Source organism: Nyctibius grandis, chromosome 4, assembly GCF_013368605.1.
Source record: "Nyctibius grandis isolate bNycGra1 chromosome 4, bNycGra1.pri, whole genome shotgun sequence".
Classification (NCBI taxonomy): Eukaryota; Metazoa; Chordata; class Aves; order Nyctibiiformes; family Nyctibiidae; genus Nyctibius; species Nyctibius grandis.
This window is the reverse complement of record NC_090661.1, coordinates 32,292,091-32,311,349: the sequence shown is the minus strand read 5'-3', so window position 1 is coordinate 32,311,349 and position 19,259 is coordinate 32,292,091.

Genomic DNA, 19,259 nt, shown 5'->3' with positions numbered 1-19,259 from the left:
AACTGGTCTTGTCTGTTTTTAAAACCTTTACATCATCATTCTCTCATCTCCTAGTGCCTTCTTTTGGGTAGACGGTTAACAGACCCTCTTTTAAAGCAGTCGACTGTCTCCTAGCAGACACTTCAGTGTGGTGTCAGTCTTCTCTGTGAGCAACTTGCTTTGCTGCAAGACAGCAGGGGGACAGAGGCCGTTGCTGTTTACCAGCTGGTATGGCATCCAAAATTGGATTCCCCGGAGGAGAGATGACACTGTGCCTTCCCCACCACTGCAGCTGGAGCAGAGACGTGGGCTTTGCTGAGGCAGTTACTAAGGGAACAGGAGCTGGACAATGAGATGAGGCTTGTACAGATGCCTTCACCTCTTCCTGATATACCTGCGGTGAGGAAATCCTTGCTGTGCTGTTTGAGGCGAAGCTGAAGGGGAAAGAGCTCACAGAAACATTTACGCCAGAGCTCTGCAGTAAGAGCCCCTTCCCATAGCAGAGGTTTCAGCTTTGGCTGGGCGTGAGGGGAGCGAAGCTGAGGAGTTTGTATGAGTGGAACTTGCTGGAGGCCAAGATCTGGATTTGGAGCCCTGTTTCCCCAAAGCAGGCGGTGGCTGGTGGCAGCTACCTACACCCCTTTCTGCAATGGAGACCGGCTGCAGCAACTGTCCAGAGCAGACAGACCCTCTCCCCCTTTCCACCACAGCAGCCTGGAGGAGTCATGCTCAGTTTTGGGGGGACACAGCTGGCAAAAACCCTTGCAGGGTTTTGCCCCACTTGATATGCAAGGTCACAGCAGGCAAGTCCCTCTCTCTGGCTTCTCCTGTGCTTGCATGGACCTGTCTCCCTCTGGAAGGGGACTTGAGTGTGTCACAACCAGCTTGTGTTTCTCCCAGAAGTTTGGTATATGAATGATTTAAAGTGGGCTGGGCTGTTTGTGGCATGGCAAAGTGTGGACAACTCGAGTGGGAGCTTCCATGGGGAGTAAAACCAGAGTGCTGCAGCAAGCTGCACGGCCTTCCCAAACCACAGGGGTAGGGGCTGCAGAATTTGTGGTCTGTCACAAGGTAACTCAGGTTGAAAGGATCTTCAGAAAGTCTCTTGTCCAACCTCTGACCAAAGCAGGGTCAGCTCTGAGGTAAGACCAGGTTGCTCAGAACTTCATCCAGTTGGGTCTTGAAAACCTCCAAGGACAGAGACTGCACGGTCTCGCTGGGCAGTGCATGACTCTCCTCATGAAAAAGTTTCTCTTTTTATCAGGGTTATTAGTAGAAATGCGTAACCTGAGCAGCAGTTGCAGGCTTCATTTTGCCTACATTCCTCCAGCAGCTCATGACACAGGAGCTGTACCCTCCTTGAAAGCCTGTGTGCTGTCCCCTGCCTGCGGCCAGCAGCAGGACCTGTGCTTTTGCTTTCCAGTTGTCAGGCTTGGCTGGAAGGGAGGCCCTGTGCCTTGCTGTGTGCTGGGCTTTGTTTGCTCCGCTAATGAACTTCCTACAGTACAGTTCTGGGGTTTTTTCCTAGAGATTTTTCAGTCGGCAGCAGCGACAGCAGCGGCAGTGACTGAGGTGAGTGCGGGGCGAGGGCGAGATCGGGCTGTACCGGGCGGTTTTCATACTCTGGGCCCCCCCCCGCGCAACCCCCCCGCCCCCCCCCCCCCCCCCTCCCCCCCCCGAGCAGCAGCCCCGAGCCCCGCCTGGACCCGGAAGTTCCCGGCAACGAATCAGGAGAGGAGGGGGCGTAGCACCACCCCCTGTGATCGGGTGATAAGAAGCTTCTGGGAGGGCAGGGTCCCTGCCCAGAGGGTACAGGGCGAGTGAGCAGTGACTGTGAGTCAGCAGTGATTGTGTGTGTCCCAGGGCGGGGGAGGCCGCAGCCATTTGCAGCTCGTTGGGGAGGGCGCTGACTCCCTCCCAGTGCACAAGGCGAGGAAGGCGCCAAGGAGCTGGGAACCAGGGGTGTCACCAGCAGGTATTTCCCAGCTCAGTGAAAGAACAATGGTCTCCACCCGGCGGAAGAAGACCAAAATGGATGTGGGAACCCAGACAGAGCTCCCACGGAAGGAGGCAATGGTGCAGGTCGCAGGCTGCAGGGAATGCCACAGCGTCTCTATGGTAGCAGGGGGCTGTGTGCGCTGTGAGCAGGTAGATGATCTGCTCGGCCGAGCGGCACAGCTGCAAAGCCAGGTTGAAAGGCTTCAAGCCGAAGCAGAAAGGCTTAGGAGCATTTGGGAGGCTGAAATGGAGATAGACTGGTGGAGCCAGGCTCTACCTTCCCTGCAACAAAAATGGGAGCACCTGCCAGAGAGCTCCCAGGATCGAGGGGCCCCTGTACTCTGCCCCTCTCCGGTGGAAAACAATAACCTAAATGAAAGGAGTGAGTGGAGGCAAGTCTATGGCCGTGGCAAAAGGCGAGTGCCCTCCTTGCCTACCTCGCCTCCACAGGTGCCTCTGAGAAATAGATATGAAGCCCTGGTGGAATACAGCCAGTCCAATGGGGATGTGGTGGAGAGGCAACCTATATCAGAGGTCCCACCACAGTCAGAAAAACCTGTCAGACGTATAGCTACCTCCTCCACAAGGAAGAAGAGAAGAGTTTTAGTGGTTGGAGACTCGCTCCTAAAGGGAACTGAGGGCCCAATATGCAGAGCTGACCCCCATCACAGGGAGGTCTGCAGCCTGCCTGGAGCCCGAATCAGGGATATCACCAGGAAACTCCCCAACCTGGTGAAGGCCACAGACTACTACCCCCTGCTGATCTTCCAGACAGGTGGGGAAGAAGCTGCATCCCGTAGTCTGAGGGGGATGAAGAAAGACTACAAGGCCCTAGGACGGTTGGTGAAAGAGTCTGGGGCAGAAGTTGTTTTCTCCTCCCTCCTTCCATTTTCAGGTGATGACGTGGGATGGAATAGTAGGATTCTCTCTATAAATGCCTGGCTACGAGACTGGTGCTACAGGCAGGGCTTTGGGTTCTTTGATAATGGCTGGTTTTATAAGACACCAGGCGTGACGGTAATACATGGGAAAGGTTTATGTCGTAGGGGCAAAAGGGTTCTGGGACAGGAATTAGCAGGGCTCATTCGGAGAGCTTTAAACTAGATTCGAAGGGGGATGGGGTAGTAGCTGGGCTTGCACCACTGGGGCAACGCTCTAGTGTTGACGTAGACCAGGAGGCCTCCCATCCCCCTGGGGTGAAATCGGCGTGCTCAGCTCGCTCCCTGAAATGCCTGTACACCAATGCACGCAGCATGGGGAATAAACAGGAGGAGTTGGAAATCCGTGTTCGGTCGGGGGGCTATGATCTAGTGGCAATTACAGAGACTTGGTGGGACACCTCGCATGACTGGAATGTGGTCATGGATGGCTATGTCTTGTTCAGGAAAGACAGGCCGCTAAGGAGAGGTGGTGGAGTTGCTCTTTATGTGAGTGAGCAGCTAGAATGTATTGAGTTCTGTCCAGGGGCGGATCAGGAGCGAGTTGAGAGTTTGTAGGTGCGAATTAAGGGGCAGGCTGGCAGGAGTGATACTGTTGTGGGTGTCTATTACAGGCCACCAGATCAGGATGAGGAGGGTGATGAGAAGGCCTCTTCTACAGGCAGCTGAGAGCAGTCTCGCAATTACAGGGCCTGGTTGTCATGGGGGATTTCAACTACCCTGATATTTGCTGGGAGGCCTACTCAGCCAGCCATCCTCAGTCCAGGAGGTTCCTCCAGTGCATTGATGATAACTTTCTGATGCAAATGGTGGATGAGCCAACTAGGAGAGGAGCATTGCTGGATCTTGTTCTCGCTAACAAGGAGGGTCTGGTTGAAGCGGTGAAGGTTGAGGGCAGCCTTGGTGGTAGTGACCATGAGATGGTAGAGTTCAGGATCTCATGTGGCAGGAACAGAATAGATAGCAAAATCACAACCCTGGACTTCAGGAGGGCCAACTTTGGCCTTTTCAAGCAATTGCTAGGGGAAATCCCATGGGACAGGGTACTAGAAGGTAAGGGGGCCCAAGATAGTTGGTTAGCATTCAAGGACTGCTTCTTCCGAGCTCAAGATCAGAGCATCCCAGCAGGTAGGAAGTCAAGGAAGGGTACCAGGAGACCTGCATGGTTAAACAGGGAACTGCTGGGCAAACTCAAGTGGAAGAAGAGGGTGTACAGATCATGGAAGGAGGGGCTGGCCACTTGGGAGGAATATAAGTCTGTTGTCAGAGGATGTAGGGAGGCAACTAGGAAAGCTAAGGCCTCCTTGGAATTAAACCTTGCAAGAGAGGTCAAGGACAACAGAAAGGGCTTCTTCAAATACATTGCAGGTAAAGCCAACACTAGAGGCAATGTAGGCCCACTGCTGAATGAGGTGGGTGCCCTGGAGACAGAGGATAAAAAGAAGGCGGAGTTACTGAATGCCTTCTTTGCCTCTGTCTATAGTGCTGGAGGCTGTCCTGCAGAACCCCGGACGCCTGAGGCCCCAGAAGAAGTCAGGATAGAGGAGGAATCTGTCTTGGTTGATGAGGGCTGGGTCAGGGACCAATTAAGCAATCTGGACGTCCATAAATCCATGGGTCCTGATGGGATGCACCCGCGGGTGCTGAGGGAGCTGGCGGAAGTCATTGCTAGGCCACTCTCCATCATCTTTGCTAAGTCGTGGGCAACGGGAGAGGTGCCTGAGGACTGGAGGAAAGCGAATGTCACTCCAGTCTTCAAAAAGGGCAAGAAGGAGGACCCGGGTAACTATAGAGCGGTCAGCCTCACCTCCATCCCCGGAAAGGTGATGGAACAACTTGTCCTTGGTGCTGTCTCTAGGCACATCAAGGATAGGGGGATCATTAGGGGCACTCAGCATGGCTTCACCAAGGGGAAGTCATGCTTAACCAACTTGATAGCCTTTTATGAGGACGTAACCCGGTGGATAGATGATGGTAAAGCTGTGGATGTGGTTTATCTCGATTTCAGTAAAGCGTTTGACACGGTCTCCCACAGCATCCTCGCAGCTAAACTGAGGAAGTGTGGTCTGGATGATCGGGTAGTGAGGTGGATTGTGAACTGGCTGAAGGAAAGAAGCCAGAGAGTGGTGGTCAATGGGACAGAGTCCAGTTGGAGGTCTGTGTCTAGCGGAGTCCCTCAAGGGTTGGTACTGGGACCAGCACTATTCAATATATTCATTAATGACTTGGATGAGGGAATAGAGTGCACTGTCAGCAAGTTTGCTGATGACACAAAACTGGGAGGAGTGGCTGACACAACGGAAGGCTGCGCAGCCATTCAGAGGGACCTAGAGAGGCTGGAGAGTTGGTCGGGGAGAAATTTAATGAAATATAACAAGGGCAAGTGTAGAGTCCTGCATCTGGGCAAGAACAACCGCATGTACCAGTACAAGTTGGGGACAGACCTGTTGGAGAGCAGCGTAGGGGAAAGGGACCTGGAGGTCCTAGTGGACAGCAGGATGACCATGAGCCAGCAGTGTGCCCTTGTGGCCAAGAAGGCCAATGGCATCCTGGGGTGTATTAGAAGGGGTGTGGTTAGCAGGTCAAGAGAGGTTCTCCTTCCCCTCTACTCTGCCCTGGTGAGGCCGCATCTGGAATATTGTGTCCAGTTCTGGGCCCCTGAGTTCAAGAAGGACAGGGAACTGCTAGAGAGAGTCCAGCGCAGAGCCACGAAGATGATTAAGGGGGTGGAACATCTCCCTTATGAGGAGAGGCTGAGGGAGCTGGGTCTCTTTAGCTTAGAGAAGAGGAGACTGAGGGGTGACCTCATTAATGTTTATAAATATGTAAAGGGCAAGTGTCATGAGGATGGAGCCAGGCTCTTCTCAGTGACATCCCTTGACAGGACAAGGGGCAACGGGTGCAAGCTGGAACACAGGAGGTTCCACATAAATATGAGGAAAAACTTCTTTACAGTGAGGGTGACCAAACACTGGAACAGGCTGCCCAGAGAGGTTGTGGAGTCTCCTTCTCTGGAGACATTCAAAACCCGCCTGGACGCGTTCCTGTGTGATATGGTCTAGGTAATCCTGCTCCGGCAGGTGGATTGGGCTAGATGGTCTTTCGAGGTCCCTTCCAATCCCTAACATTCTGTGAGATTTCTCATTTCTGTGCTCAGTGTCGCTTATTAATGCTTTAACCAAGGCCTGGATTGAGCCCCCTGGTTCTGCTTCACTCTCCACCGCCTGTGAGGAGGACGTGTGTGCTGCCAGGCAGGGAGGCAGAGCTGCAGGGCAGGCAATGCTCTCGGCAGCCGAAGGAGCCCCGTCAGCTTTCGGCATGCGAAGAAGTCAGAGACTGAAACTAGGTTGTGTTCAAGGACTAGGACTGAATGTGGGTTTCCTACTCTCATCTTGTGATAGCAGCAAATGCCACCATCTAGTAACTAAAAAGAGATTTCACACCACAGGGGAAAAAAAACCCCAAGGACTTGTCCTGGTGCTGTTTTAAACTTCCTTTGTGTTCTTTCCTCTTGCTCCTCCCACCTGCCTCTGCACTCCTCTTCCAGCAGAGTTTGTTCCTTTTGCCTGGTGGCTGCTGTTCTGCCACCCGGGATGCGGTGCAGCACGCATGACTGCTGCGCTGGGTCTGGCAGCAAAGCCCTGACTGCCTGTGGCTGAGCTGAAAGGCGAGTCAAGCAACCAAAGCACTTGGCTGAACAAAAGAGCTTGACTGCTCGCTTGATTTCGTGAAAGGGGTTGAGGCAAATTTGCATCTACTCTTCATCTCACACACAAAATTGAGTTTGCTTAACTGGAGCTGGGAGGCTCAGCTGATGATAACTTATCTGTGTGGAAAGAACAAGCTATGTCATGCCCAAAGAGCTATGTGCCAGAGATAATGCCTGGGATGTATCTGCCCACAGGCAGCAGAAACAACCAGTACGTGCTTGCCTGGCACTTCATCACTGCGGGATTTCAGCTCAGTCCAGTTCTGCACTGAGGAGTGGCTCAGAGCTCTGCTGTGCCAGCTCCTGCTACGGGCATAGCATGGATGACAGTTTGGGGAGATTTCAGTCTCTTATTTCCTCCCTGACCCATTGCATTTGATCCTAATTGTGGGATAATATAAATACACATCTATTTGTTTTTAACATTCTTTGCAGCTCTTTTTTTTCTTTTTTAAGTTAGTTTTTTTCCAAGCTGTACGCAAACATTTGACAAATGCCATTCTTCCTCGTGACTGCTTTACATTGGTAGACCAGTCAGTCACTACAACCTGTGAATCCTAGTAGTATTATTGACTGGTAGATTGTTTTGTGACCTTCCTTGCTTTATATTCTTCCTCTGCTCATGCTCAGCCTGCAGCCTGGACTGGGGAAAAAGAAGGGGCAGAGAGGGGTACGTAGAACTGGCTTCTTGCTTGCTGAGTCTTTGCCTCTTAATGCTTGCCTGTGTTTTGCCATACTTAGGACTGTTGAAACTGAAGAGTTTTGCGTGCATGCAGTTTTCAAGGTGACCTGGAAGTTCCTCATGGAGGGCAAACATTTGAGAGCTGCTCCATATTCTGCTAACTGTTCAAGCACCAAGCAAGAAATCGTCTCCTCTTCTTGATGAGAAGCTTCATGAGGTTACACCTATAGCATGGAAAACATGACTTTCCCTCTTGTCTGTGATTTCTCTTTCAAGGCTTAAAAGCAACACTGAATCTGGAACTGAATCTAGCATTAGTTCCAGAGCTCTGATTTATTTGCCTTGGTTTCCTGGTTAGATCTCAGCTGACGTTCTGCATTTGCAGGTTTTAGCCAGATTTGTTTTATAACTGAGCCATCATCATCAGACGGTCAAAATACAGGACGTATCTTGGCCAATGTAGAGGAAACGCATCAGAATCGGAGCATGTAGTGTGGGTCTCTGGTCTGCTGTAAGGCGTCCTCCCCAAGTCCTGCCACTCCTGTGGGACTCGGCCATGCTACCTGCATCATGTCGTCTTTGTGGCTGGAATGGGCAGCAATGATGGGAAGTGCCTCACAGAAAGTTGCTGGCAGGCAAAAACATCCCCATCCGAGGTCAAGAAAAGGCAGACAAGTTCTTTACACAACAGTCAATAGAGGAACCACAGCCAGCCTGGACAAGAACCCTTGAAGTGTTTTCCCAGCAACCTAGTGGCCGGCAGAACAGGAAAAACCAGGGCTGCTCTCTGTGGGACGTGACTATTGCATGACAAGAGAAACGGGATAGGCAGAGTGAAACTCTTCATGTAGGCACACACTGGTCTCTCTATTACTTAAGTTTCCCAAGTGAGAAGTGACAAAGTAGTCTTGGAGAACTTTGGGAACACAGAGAAAATTTTGCTTCAGTTTCATGAGGTTTTTGGGAGGGGAGGGGGAGTTGTTTTGGTTTTTTTAGGGCATACTATCTGCTTCCAGCCTAGTCTTTTTTAAAATAGACTATATTTTAGCGGTTTTGTGCAGGGCAGATTTGAAAAGATCAATTGGCAGCATCTAAACACGCAGATAAAGGCTGTACTGGTTTGCCAAGGTGCTGAAGTGGGTGGAATGCTGAATTTTTGCTGGCTCCTGGACTTCACTTCTGTCCCCATTTGACAGGGAACCACAAAAAGTTTTCCCCTTACACAGCTTTGTACTTGTGGGCTTTTATAGCCATGATCAGCTCAAAACTGGAGGCTTGAGGGGAAGGGTCACACTTTCAGAAGAGCCTCTCTTTGGGTCCGGGAAGAAAGCAGAAGAACTGGAGTCCTTTTGGGAGACTACAGAGAGACCTGAAAAAAGGTTGGAAAGCAAGAAAACTGGGGTCCCCATGCCACGGCCTGAGCCAGCGTGACAGATCCCACACTCCAGAGCCAGCGTGCTGGGCTATGGCTCACACGGCTGCGGTGGGGGAAGCCAGATGCCTCTTGCCTTTGTAAGCTGCGACGAGCTGGAGAGGCCTCGTGCTCAGCGGGCAAGCTCTCCTCGGTGGAGGATTTGTTCCCTGCAAACCCACCAGCAGCTGCGGTTTGGCTCTGGCTCGTGTTTTAGCTGCACCCTGTGCTGAAACGTTTGGATGAACATTTCTGGGTTGGTTGTGTTGCAGTAAGAAGTAAACCAGGGGGGTGATTTAAATAAAGCTTATTTAAACAGTTGAACATAATTGCTGTTGGATGCACAGAAATCCATTATAGAAGGGTTTTTTTGTTCTGTCCTGTGTCTATACTTTTTAGATGTTTTGCTGAAGAAAGATGTGTTGATTCTCAGTGTGTCTTATAGCACTGAAGCATCCTGGTTTGCAACTAAACGTGGCCCTTTGTGTTGTAATTACAGTATATTTTCTTAATCAGGGGACACATTAATTACTGAAATACAGATTGCTATATGTATTTTAACAAGTCACATTTCTGATGTCCACATTCTTATGTCAGAAAATAATGGATGATACGTTCGATTTTTTAATTTGATTAATTTACGTGGCTGATTTGTGTCCATTTGGATGGAAACTGAAACTTAGTACAAGAAAACAGCAAATTTTATCAGTTAAAAAATAATATTAAGAAAGATATAATAGAAAAACAAGTTTATTAGACCTTACTTTCTATTTGAAATGAAAAGACATTATTTTTGGTTAGTTAATTGAAATGATTGCTCCAGGTCCCTGTCCTATAACTTTTGGAATTGCGAAGTCTCTTTTTTTAACCTAGATTAGAAAAAGCAGGGAGAAGCCTTCTTTCTGCAGTTTCCCATTGGTTTCTCAGTTCTAAATGAGCTGGTCACTGCATTGCAGTAATTGGAAAACTGAAATGAGGAATATATTGTCTGCCCCTGCTTAAGGGGTGCATGTTGGTTAGAGACGGCTGTAGAGCTTTAGTAGATGTTGATTCCAGGTTCTTAGTCAGTGGTTTGCATCAATTCATTGGATTACCTGTTTTTTCAAGTGTCAGTAAAAAATGTCCTGTTGGAGTTATTTTAATGTAATTTCAATACTATTAGTAGACCACAGCATATTTCATATGTATTGGTCTATGCTGGCATTATTTTAAAATGTTAGGATCAGGAAGCTGAATTTACACACATGAGCAGTGCTGAGAGCAGGCCCTGGGGAGCCAGGGTTGAAAGGCTCCTTTCCCAGATCCGTCATGCTCTGACATGAGACCAGAGGGGATGTCGCAAAGCTCCCCTGTCAAAGTACTCAGTGGTTCCGCACACCCAATCTTCAGGGCACCAGCACTCATCGCTTAAGTGCTACTACATACTCACAAGGTCGAAGCCTTGTGTATGTAAGGCATGACCAAAAATCACCTCCTACAACGAATTTACAGATTAAGGCATTCAAAGTTAGTAGCAACCTTTGAGGACATCTTAATCCTAATGCCATCCACTTTCTTCCAAGTTCTTTGCAGTCTTGGTCTGATAACATATACCAGGAGCTACCTGACAGGCAAATTGAGGGATGTACAGTAGTCCATTAATTATTTGTTCATACAAACCTGTGGTAATCAAACTGTTCAGCACTTGTAATGGTATTTATCAGCCAGTCTTGCAGAGACTTCTTAAATAGTGACAGCATGTTTGCATTTGCCTGCCATGGAAAAATGCATTAATGCCAAATCTGTTTGTTTTCACATGTTCAGGGAATGATGTAGCATCACAGACAGAACCAGGCTGATTCTGAAGTTAAAAAAAAAAAAAAAAAAAAAAAAGAAAACATAGAGACATAGGATGGTATGCTTCTGGTCTGTCTGTAGCCATCTATATGTTTAATGCCTCACTGATGGCAGCTGAAAGTTTCTTCTGCCACTGTGTATCTGCTGTGAGGTAGTTTTGGTTTAATTTCTGAGACCAGATATATTAATAAATTAGCTTTTATTAAACTGAAATATATTTTAGTTATTCTCATCTGGACATGAATAAATACCAATAAAATATTTTTTTATTTACTTGACATGAAGCAAGTATTCTAGTTGATCCGAAGCAGTACTCCCCATATGTTACCTCAGCAGGTTTGTAGCATTGGATGAGGTAGAAGCCAGCCTGGCTTGGTGTTCAGCACTGGGTGTCCAGCTACAGATACAAGAACAGAGCAGGTGTATGGGATTATTCCCCTAGAATATACCTACAGCAATTCAATTTAGCGACTTCCTGACCAGAGAGGAGATCATTTTATGGAAAAGCCCTCAGTGGATTTTCTTACATGAACTTGTTTTATGTCTTTCAGGACCCATGTAAGCTTCCCATGTCTGTCCCACAGTGACTCTGCAGCTAACCCCCCTGTAGCTTATTCTGAGTTTCCACCCACTAGTTCACCTAACTCTCTTCAGTTTATGCAAGGCAGGGACAGCAAATGATCACTCCTTATTTGCTGTCCCCAGGCCATTCATGATTTAAAATACCTTTATTGTATCATCCTTCAGTTGTCTCTTGTCCACTCTTAGTCTTACTTTTAGTATGGATGCACCTTCATATCTTTCCCGTTGCTCTTCTCTGAGCCCTTTGTTCTGCTAAGTCCTTTTGCAGATGGCAGGACCGAAGTGCATGCAGTCTTTGGGATGAAGATGCGCCGCCGTGTTATCCTGACATTCTCCATTCTGTTCTGTACCCCTTCCCAAAGTATTCCTAACACTTCATTTTCTAACTGCTACTGAACATAAACTAAGTTGACGTTATTTCTAAGAATCAGCTCAAGAGCCCATGTGGATATAATGAGGTCAGCACTGCTTTTCCCATGTCCATTATTTTGAAGTGCTAGGTTGCAGTTTTTCTGCTGTTTTCGCACCTTGTCACTTGGTAGCTTATGGTTGTTTTGCAGCTCTTCACAGATAACCCTCCTGGTTTTACTCAGCGTATCCTCATGCCACGAGGAGGTTTGTCACATTTGTTACCCACTCATTTTCCAGGTAATTTATGAGTCCAGTGAACATCACAGCCTTCAACACTCATCCCTCTGATGCTGCCGTGGTGAACTCCCTCCATTGTGAAAGATTGCTGCTTATTTCCACCTTTTATTTCCCCTCCTTTCATTATTCATCCACTCCTTATCCTATGAGAGTTTATATTCCTAGAGAACCTTTGGGGAAGAAGCTTGCTTCAAGGTCCTTCGGTAGGATAAGCAGGTGCTTGTATGCACTGAGTCTTTCTTGTCTACATACTTGGCTGCTTCAAAGACCTCTCAGAGTTTCCAGCAAGAAGACAACGTGGGAGGCGGAAAGGGAAAGAGGGGGTGAAAGTGCCAGTATTACTTCCCTTCTGCCAAACAGCCCAGTGGGTTTAGAGTTTGTCCAGGATGCTGAAAGACTCTGCTTCATTGCCTCCTTTCTCTAAGGGAATTTGATACTGCATCTCCCAGGGATGCATCCTAAGTGCCAGACTATTAGCTTAACTTGTATTTTCTCCCAGCTTTTCTTGTTATTGCTCTCATTTGGCTAAAAATATGCATTGACTCAGGGATGAGAATTTCTAGCCTGGTGACTGTCATTTGGGTTCCTTTTTATCCACTGCTGTTTCAGTGAATATTTGGTTCCTCCAGTTGAAAGTGGAACCAAAGGCAATGAAAAAGACTGACAGCAGAATTGCTTACAGCCCACACATGAGGATGCTTGATTAAGAGAGAGTGGGAGATGTAGATCTGAAAAGCCTTGTGCTGGCTTTTGCCAAATAGAGACCTCAACCACCTTTTTCACAGTGAAGTCCAGCCTCCATCATCCACCTGCTCCTATTTGTCCCAGAGAACACCTTAATCTATTCAACAGTCTTGCTCTGTCTTCAGACACTTTGAGGGATGATGCGTGTGGGGAAAAGGTTGAGGACAGAACGAACCACTGGAAGCGGGAGCAATGTAGGGATGTGTGTGCCCAGAGCTCCTGCGATGGGGAAAGTAATGGGGACCCTAACATCTAGCAGGCAAGTTGGAAGGAGAGACCTCAGAAACAGGGAGGATTACCAAATCCTCCACTGCACTTATAGGAGAAGTTGGAAAACCCAATGAAAGGAAACAGGATGGGGAGAAAGCAGGTTTGGGGCACACACAGCTGTCATGGGGGAAGGACTGGCAAGTAATCCCTGGAATGAAGGACAGGACAGCAGGCAGAATAATTGGTAAGGGGGTGTGTTGAGGGACAGGAAGAGTCCCTAGCTGGTGTGATGTCCTGGGAGCCCCCTGTTAACACCTCACCATGTTTGAGGCCTCTCTGGCTTGCAGCTTGCCAGAGCACTGTTTTCAGCTCCACTTTTGGGTGGAAGGAGAGGTCAGTGCCTGGGTAGGCTCTTCAGAGCATTTTCCTTTCTTGTGGATGTCACTGCTCTGAGCAAGCACGTTGTGGATATTCAGAACACCTTGGCAGAGGTAGGGAAAGCAGGGATGAACATTGCCAGGTGATGGGGGAAAAAATGATGTGACTGAAACCAGGCAGGTATAGGAGGATTATAATTAATCAAATGACAGTTGTTCAGCAAGGAACTGTTTTGCCTTTGGGCTTGCAATAATGGTGTAAAGCTCTGGACAGGAGTAGACTTGCCCAGCTCAGCTCTTCAGCACTCCTGTCCTTAGGACCTTGCAGATGGGAAATAAGTCACAAATCTCTCTTGCCCAGGTAAAAAAAAGCACTTGTACTTATCCTATAGAGACTAATACTGCTGTGTTCCCCAAAGATGAGCTAGGCCTAACAAGATCTTTTCTGTGTCTGATGTTTGTGATAAAGCTAGAAACCCTTAGTAGGGTATTAGCTGACACAGTGGTACTCTAATGCACTTCATAATTCACTTTTTTATTCATGAGGCCTGGCAGCTGTTTCCAAAATGGGCTTCAGGACTGCATGTTCTCCATGGAGAGGTTTCTTCTTGCTGTGTCAGGTACTTTGGGTATTGAGAGACAATGATAAAAACATTTGTGCATGGCAGCTTTCCTCTGTGTTTTTAAGAAGGCAGAGGAGAGTGGTAAGCTGTCACCAAGACAGAGCCAGGAACTTGGCTTCAGGACCCTCTTACTCCCTTTGGCCTCAGATAATAATTTGGACCTAACTGCTTCTCCTGTCACTGCTATGATTTCTTCAGATGTACTCAATGCTCTTGGAAATTGCCTGGTCCAAGCAGCTTTCTGAGTGCCACAAGGATGCTTCTGTTTAACTCTCCAGTCACTGCACTTACCAAGTGGCTAGTTCTGGGAACAGCCTTGTGATGGCTGGGAGCTGCTCGGATGGGGGCAAAAGCCCCTTGATTTGGAAAGGGCTTTCAGCAGCAGAGAGGGTTTCTGATCTGTGCCAACTGAAGCTAATAGGAAGATCTGCACTGAATTCAGGATGTGCTGGCTCACAGCGGGTAGGATTTTGGCAGCTTGCATGAATGTCAGATTGCGACGTTGTGTGCCTTCAGTGGCAGAGAGGAACTAGGAGAAGAGCAGATTGTGGCCTGTCAGGCAGCTGGGCTGTAGCCTGATGCAGTAGGAGGGATCAGACATAGTTGAGAACACTAAATTTTGTAAAGATGAAGGGGGAGGTGGGTAGAAGCCACAAAATACTAGCCTTGTCTTTAGCATGTTTTTTCTGACCGTGGTCTGAAAAAAAATCCATTGGAAAGATGAAGAATGTAACACCTGAGAAATACCTGACCTTTGCCCAGCAATTTTTGCATATCTAGGGTTTAGGAGGAGGTAAAAACTTTGTTAGAAATGCTAGCTTTTCTGTAAGTGCTTGTCCTGAGTGGGAGAGGTGGCAACGGGCGCTCTGGACCAACACACAGGGTGTCATGTTCTCTCCATTCCTGTGGCAGCTTGGTTAGGGCTTCTTCTAGCCGAAGTCCACTGAACACAGGACCTTTGACCTTGACCACAAGAAATCAGTCTAGGTCTATCTATGGGTCTTCTGTATAAGAGCACTTCCCATAGTTTGACGAGAACATATCTACTGTATCTCACAGGTGTTGTTTTGAAGCAGGACTGATGCTCTAAAACAGGATGCTCTCAGTTACTGTCAATTCAGCCTCCCTAAGGTTTTAGGCACCTCCGAAGGCTTTTCTAGGTGGCCTTGCAAGGCATTCTGTCCTCCTACCTGTCACAGGTAATTGAAATTCTGGGTCTGCATCCACTTGTGAACTCACCAGTGAGAGACAAACACTGCTTTACTGGGAAGCAGACTCCCTGCTGGGTCAGGTAAGCAGCCTTTTCCTCCCTGCATATAACAACCCTTTGGTGGCAGAGGGGCTCCTCTCACTGTGGAGCTGTGGATCAGAGAGCGTCTCAAGCGAGCAGTGTGGAAAGGCTGGGTGGGGAAGGCGTGCGGGGCTAGTTAGCTGCAGAGGAGAAACTCCCTGGTGAGCCAGGTAGAGGATTTTTTTCCTCTCCCATGAAGTAAAATAGAAAAGGGAGGGAGGCTCCTACACTGGTCCTACACTTAGCTCTGCAGAGAAGGACCTGGGAATTCTGGTGGGCAAGTTCTCCATGAGCCAGCAATGTGCCCTTGTGGCCAATAAGGCCAATGGTATCCTGGGGTGCATTAGGAAGAGTGTGGCCAGCAGGTCAAGGGAAGTTATCCTCTACACTGCCCTAGTGAGGCCACACTGGGAGTACTGTGTGCAGTTCTGGGTCCCCCAGTCCAAGAAAGACGAGGAACTACTGGAGAGAGTCCAGCAGAGAGCTACAAAGATGATCAGAGGACTGGAGCTTCTCTCCTACGAGGAGAGGCTGAGGGAGCTGCGTCTGTTCAGTCTGGAGAAGACTGAGGGGGGATCTTATCAATGCTTACAAATACCTTAGGGGTGGGTGTCGAGAGGATGGGGCCAGATTCTTTTCAGTGGTACCCAGTAACAGGACAAGGGGCAACAGGCGCAAACTGAAACATGGGAAGTTCTATCTGAATATGAGGAAAAACTTCTTTACGTTGAGGGTGACAGAGCACTGGAACAGGCTGCCCAGGGACGTTGTGGAGTCTCCTTCACTGGACATATTCAAAACCCTGGGGGTCTGGATGCGACCCTGTGCAACATGCTGTAGGTGAACCTGCTTTGGCAGGGGGTTGGACTGGGTGATCTCCAGAGGTCCCTTCCAACCCTTAACCATTCTGTGCTTCTGTGTGATTCTGTAATTCAGGAGGTGTTGTGGTCAGTTGGTCACTGCTAACAAGCCTGTAGGACTTAGTCTGAGAGCCCCTTTGCCTGCAGGCTGGGCTGTATTCCCTGGAAAGCGCTCTGGCCCAGAGACTAAGGCCTTGAGACCCCAGGCTGGGCAGCCCGGCGCTGCGGTGAGCTGCGCTGCACAAGCGCTGACGGGGCGGCAGCCGCAGCCTGGATCGTTGCCGCTACCCGCTGCCCCTGTACGCCCTCTCTCCTCACGGGAGGTTCTCCCCGCTCCCTCCTCGGGCTCAGCGCTCGCTACCGAGGCCCCTGGGCGGGAGCGCGGCTGCCCTAGCTCCCCGGCGGGGCTCGGACGCGGCCGCTCCGCTCCGCCCCGCGCGGGCGGGCGGCCGGCGCGTGGGAAGGGCGGGGGCGCCCTCTGCTGGTGCCCGCCGCCAACCGCAGCGGGCGGCTGCACGCGCTGCCCGGGGAGGCGCGCGCGGAGCCGGCAGCTGCCGGGAGCCGGCAGCTGCCGGGACCCGGCCCGGCCCCGCCGCCCGGCCCGGCCAGCGGAACGGGCTCCGGGCCTGGGGGTCAGCGCGGGGAGCCCGGCCCGCCCGGCCCCCTCCGCTCCTGCCCTTGCAGGCCGGGCAGAGCCGCTCTGCGAAGCCGGGGCGCCTCCCTCGCCATCCCGCCGTTCCTCCGCCGCCTGTCACCGCCTTCTCTTTACACACAGCCCGCTCCCTTTGGTTGGTTTCTTTATTTGCTTCCCACCCTCCCTACCGTCGCTCCCTTCCTCGTCAGTCCCCGCATGATGAACAGCCACCGGCTGAACACCTTTCCTGTCGTTTGTGGCGGTAATAAATGCGTACTAAACCCAAAGGGCGAAACCCAGAGCTCAGGGCCGCGCTGACGGCGGTGCCTGCGCTGCTGCTGGGAGCGGTTTCCAGTGATCTCCCCCTGGTCTTAGGGGGAGAGAAGCCCAGGTTATCGTAATAAACTGTTCTCCTTCGTGCGCCTGAATGCTCTCTGCTGGGAAAAGGGTCCCCTTGCTTACAATCACAGTTTTTAATCTGTGTCCGCACACTATGTCAAGCGTGAAAGTTGAGATTTGTTTCTTTAAGAAATCAGGGCTTGTTTATCTTTGGTTTTGCAGCTGCATCTCTGAGGGGTAACTGTGCATTTCTCAGCTTGTAAATGCTATTAATATTGCATCGCTGTCATGATAAAGAGGAAATCTTGCTGGTAGTTTGGCAGAAGTTCCCTGGTAAAAGAAAGCACGTAATGCTCTCATTGCATTATTTGCCTATTCTCCTCTTGCTTCATGTCTTCCACAGACGCAGGCTGGAGATGAAAAGAATTGCACACCCTGGTTTTCTTGCACAACCCCCTCTCTTCTTAAGAATGCTCCTTTAACTTTTTATAAGTGGCAGCTCTGCTCAATCCTTGTTTCCCCTCCTACATTTTTGTGGTTGTAAAGCGTTTTAGATGTGTAGTGTGGTTGTCATAGGCCATTTTCCTCCCACTGTGCTGAATCAAGGCTGTAGACAGCAGAGCTGCTTCTCAGCGGGTGGAATCAGCTGTCAAGGGATAAGAAATGTGCAGTTCCTGCTTTTTACATCCACTGTTGTGGGCTAATGGATGTGGTAGCTAATCTTGAAGCAGCAGGAGATGCAGAGCACACCCTGGCTGTGCCTTAGTGTTTCTTAGGGTGAAGTATTCAGTTGTTCAGTTAGGCGTAAGGTGGCAGTGGGGCCAATTTAACCTGTAAGCATCATCTGTAAAATTGCTGCTGCAAGTGTTCCTCAGCTGAAAGAAAACCACTTACTGTTTTTTGATGCTTCCAGTGAAGTTTTATGTAAGCATGAAAATGATGCTGGAATGTATTGTCCATATGTGAACAGCTGGAAACTTGGTTTGCTCGCAGGGTTTGTAAAACAGGGCTTTTGCCACACATAGGAGGTTCTTTCCTAGGGGCAGCTAGTAGCTCACTGGACTCAAGGAGCATCCAAGCATGATGTGAGGCTGCTACTGCTGCCTGGGACCATGACTTTGCAGCCACCCTGAGCACATTAATTAAAAAGAAAGGGTAAGAGGAGGAGGTGTATCGTCTGTAGGCCTGTGCCCCGATAAAGAGCTGAAGGCCAGCCCATTCTTCCTCCTGTGTATATCTGTTGCCATCACTACCAAATTCTTTCAGCTCTTTTCCTATAGCAGGGTCAGAGCTGAAGCACTCTACTGTATTCAGTTGAGCAAGCTGAAAAAGAGCAAGCTGCTTCATGCGTGGTGAAAAATTTGTCCTTACAGATTGGGCTGAAGAGCAGGCTATCTATCTCAACAGACCCCCCAGGGCAAGCAGAGTGAATCCAAGATGCAGGATTCGGTAACGGGGTTGTATGTAGTACACTCTAGTCTTCCCAGCAACAAGCAGCAAGCATTGGAGACAAAACTGCATTTCCCTGCTGCTGGGAGCTCATCCTTCTCCTGCACCTGTCTTGCTTCTCCTAAAAGGAAATGTGGATCAGGAAAGCTGGAGGTACCACCAAAAACTGACTCCATTCCTACCTTCAAAATGAAGGTGAGTGAATATCAGCAGGTAGCCTGCCAAGCTAGTGTCTTTCTCTGATGAACTTTACTTCTTCCATCCTCATTATCTTTCTGCTTATAAGACATGTTTTGAGAATTCAGTTTGTGTACTTGATTCCTAGTGAGCAAATGCAAGTCCCCAAAGTCCTGCTAATGTCGTGGTGGGAAAGAAGCAGTATAATAACTTAACAAACAGTAGCAACTCATGCAGAGTCCTGCCTGTCCTCTCGACAGCTGCAGCATTTTGCACCATCACTATGGTCATGATGACATGAGGTTGGTCGTTACCCTATGTAATGTTTGCAAATGCTGCAGTCTAGCAAGGAGGATGAAGGGTAATTAAACACTGAAGGTCTCCTTCTCTGGAGACTTTCAAGACCCGTCTGGATGCGTTCCTGTGTAACCTGCCCTAGACTGGTCCTGCTCTGGCAGGGTGGTTGGACTCGATGCTCTCCAGAGGTCCCTTTCAACCCCTAACATTCTAGGATTCTGTGATTCTAGAGAGAAAGACCAATGCTTAGCCAGTGCAAATTATTTCAGGTTCCCTAGCTGCTCTTCTCAGGAAGCCCATCAGCTGCACCATGAGGAACCAAAGGGCCAGTTAGGACGCCAAAGGTGATGCAGTCAGCAAGGCCGGTCCAGGGATCAAATGGATACTGAAGAGGACAATTTGACTCACATCATCTCATCTTCCTTCTGGGCTCATCCTTCAGACCAAGATGGCCTCTTTGGTCACCTCTGGCAGA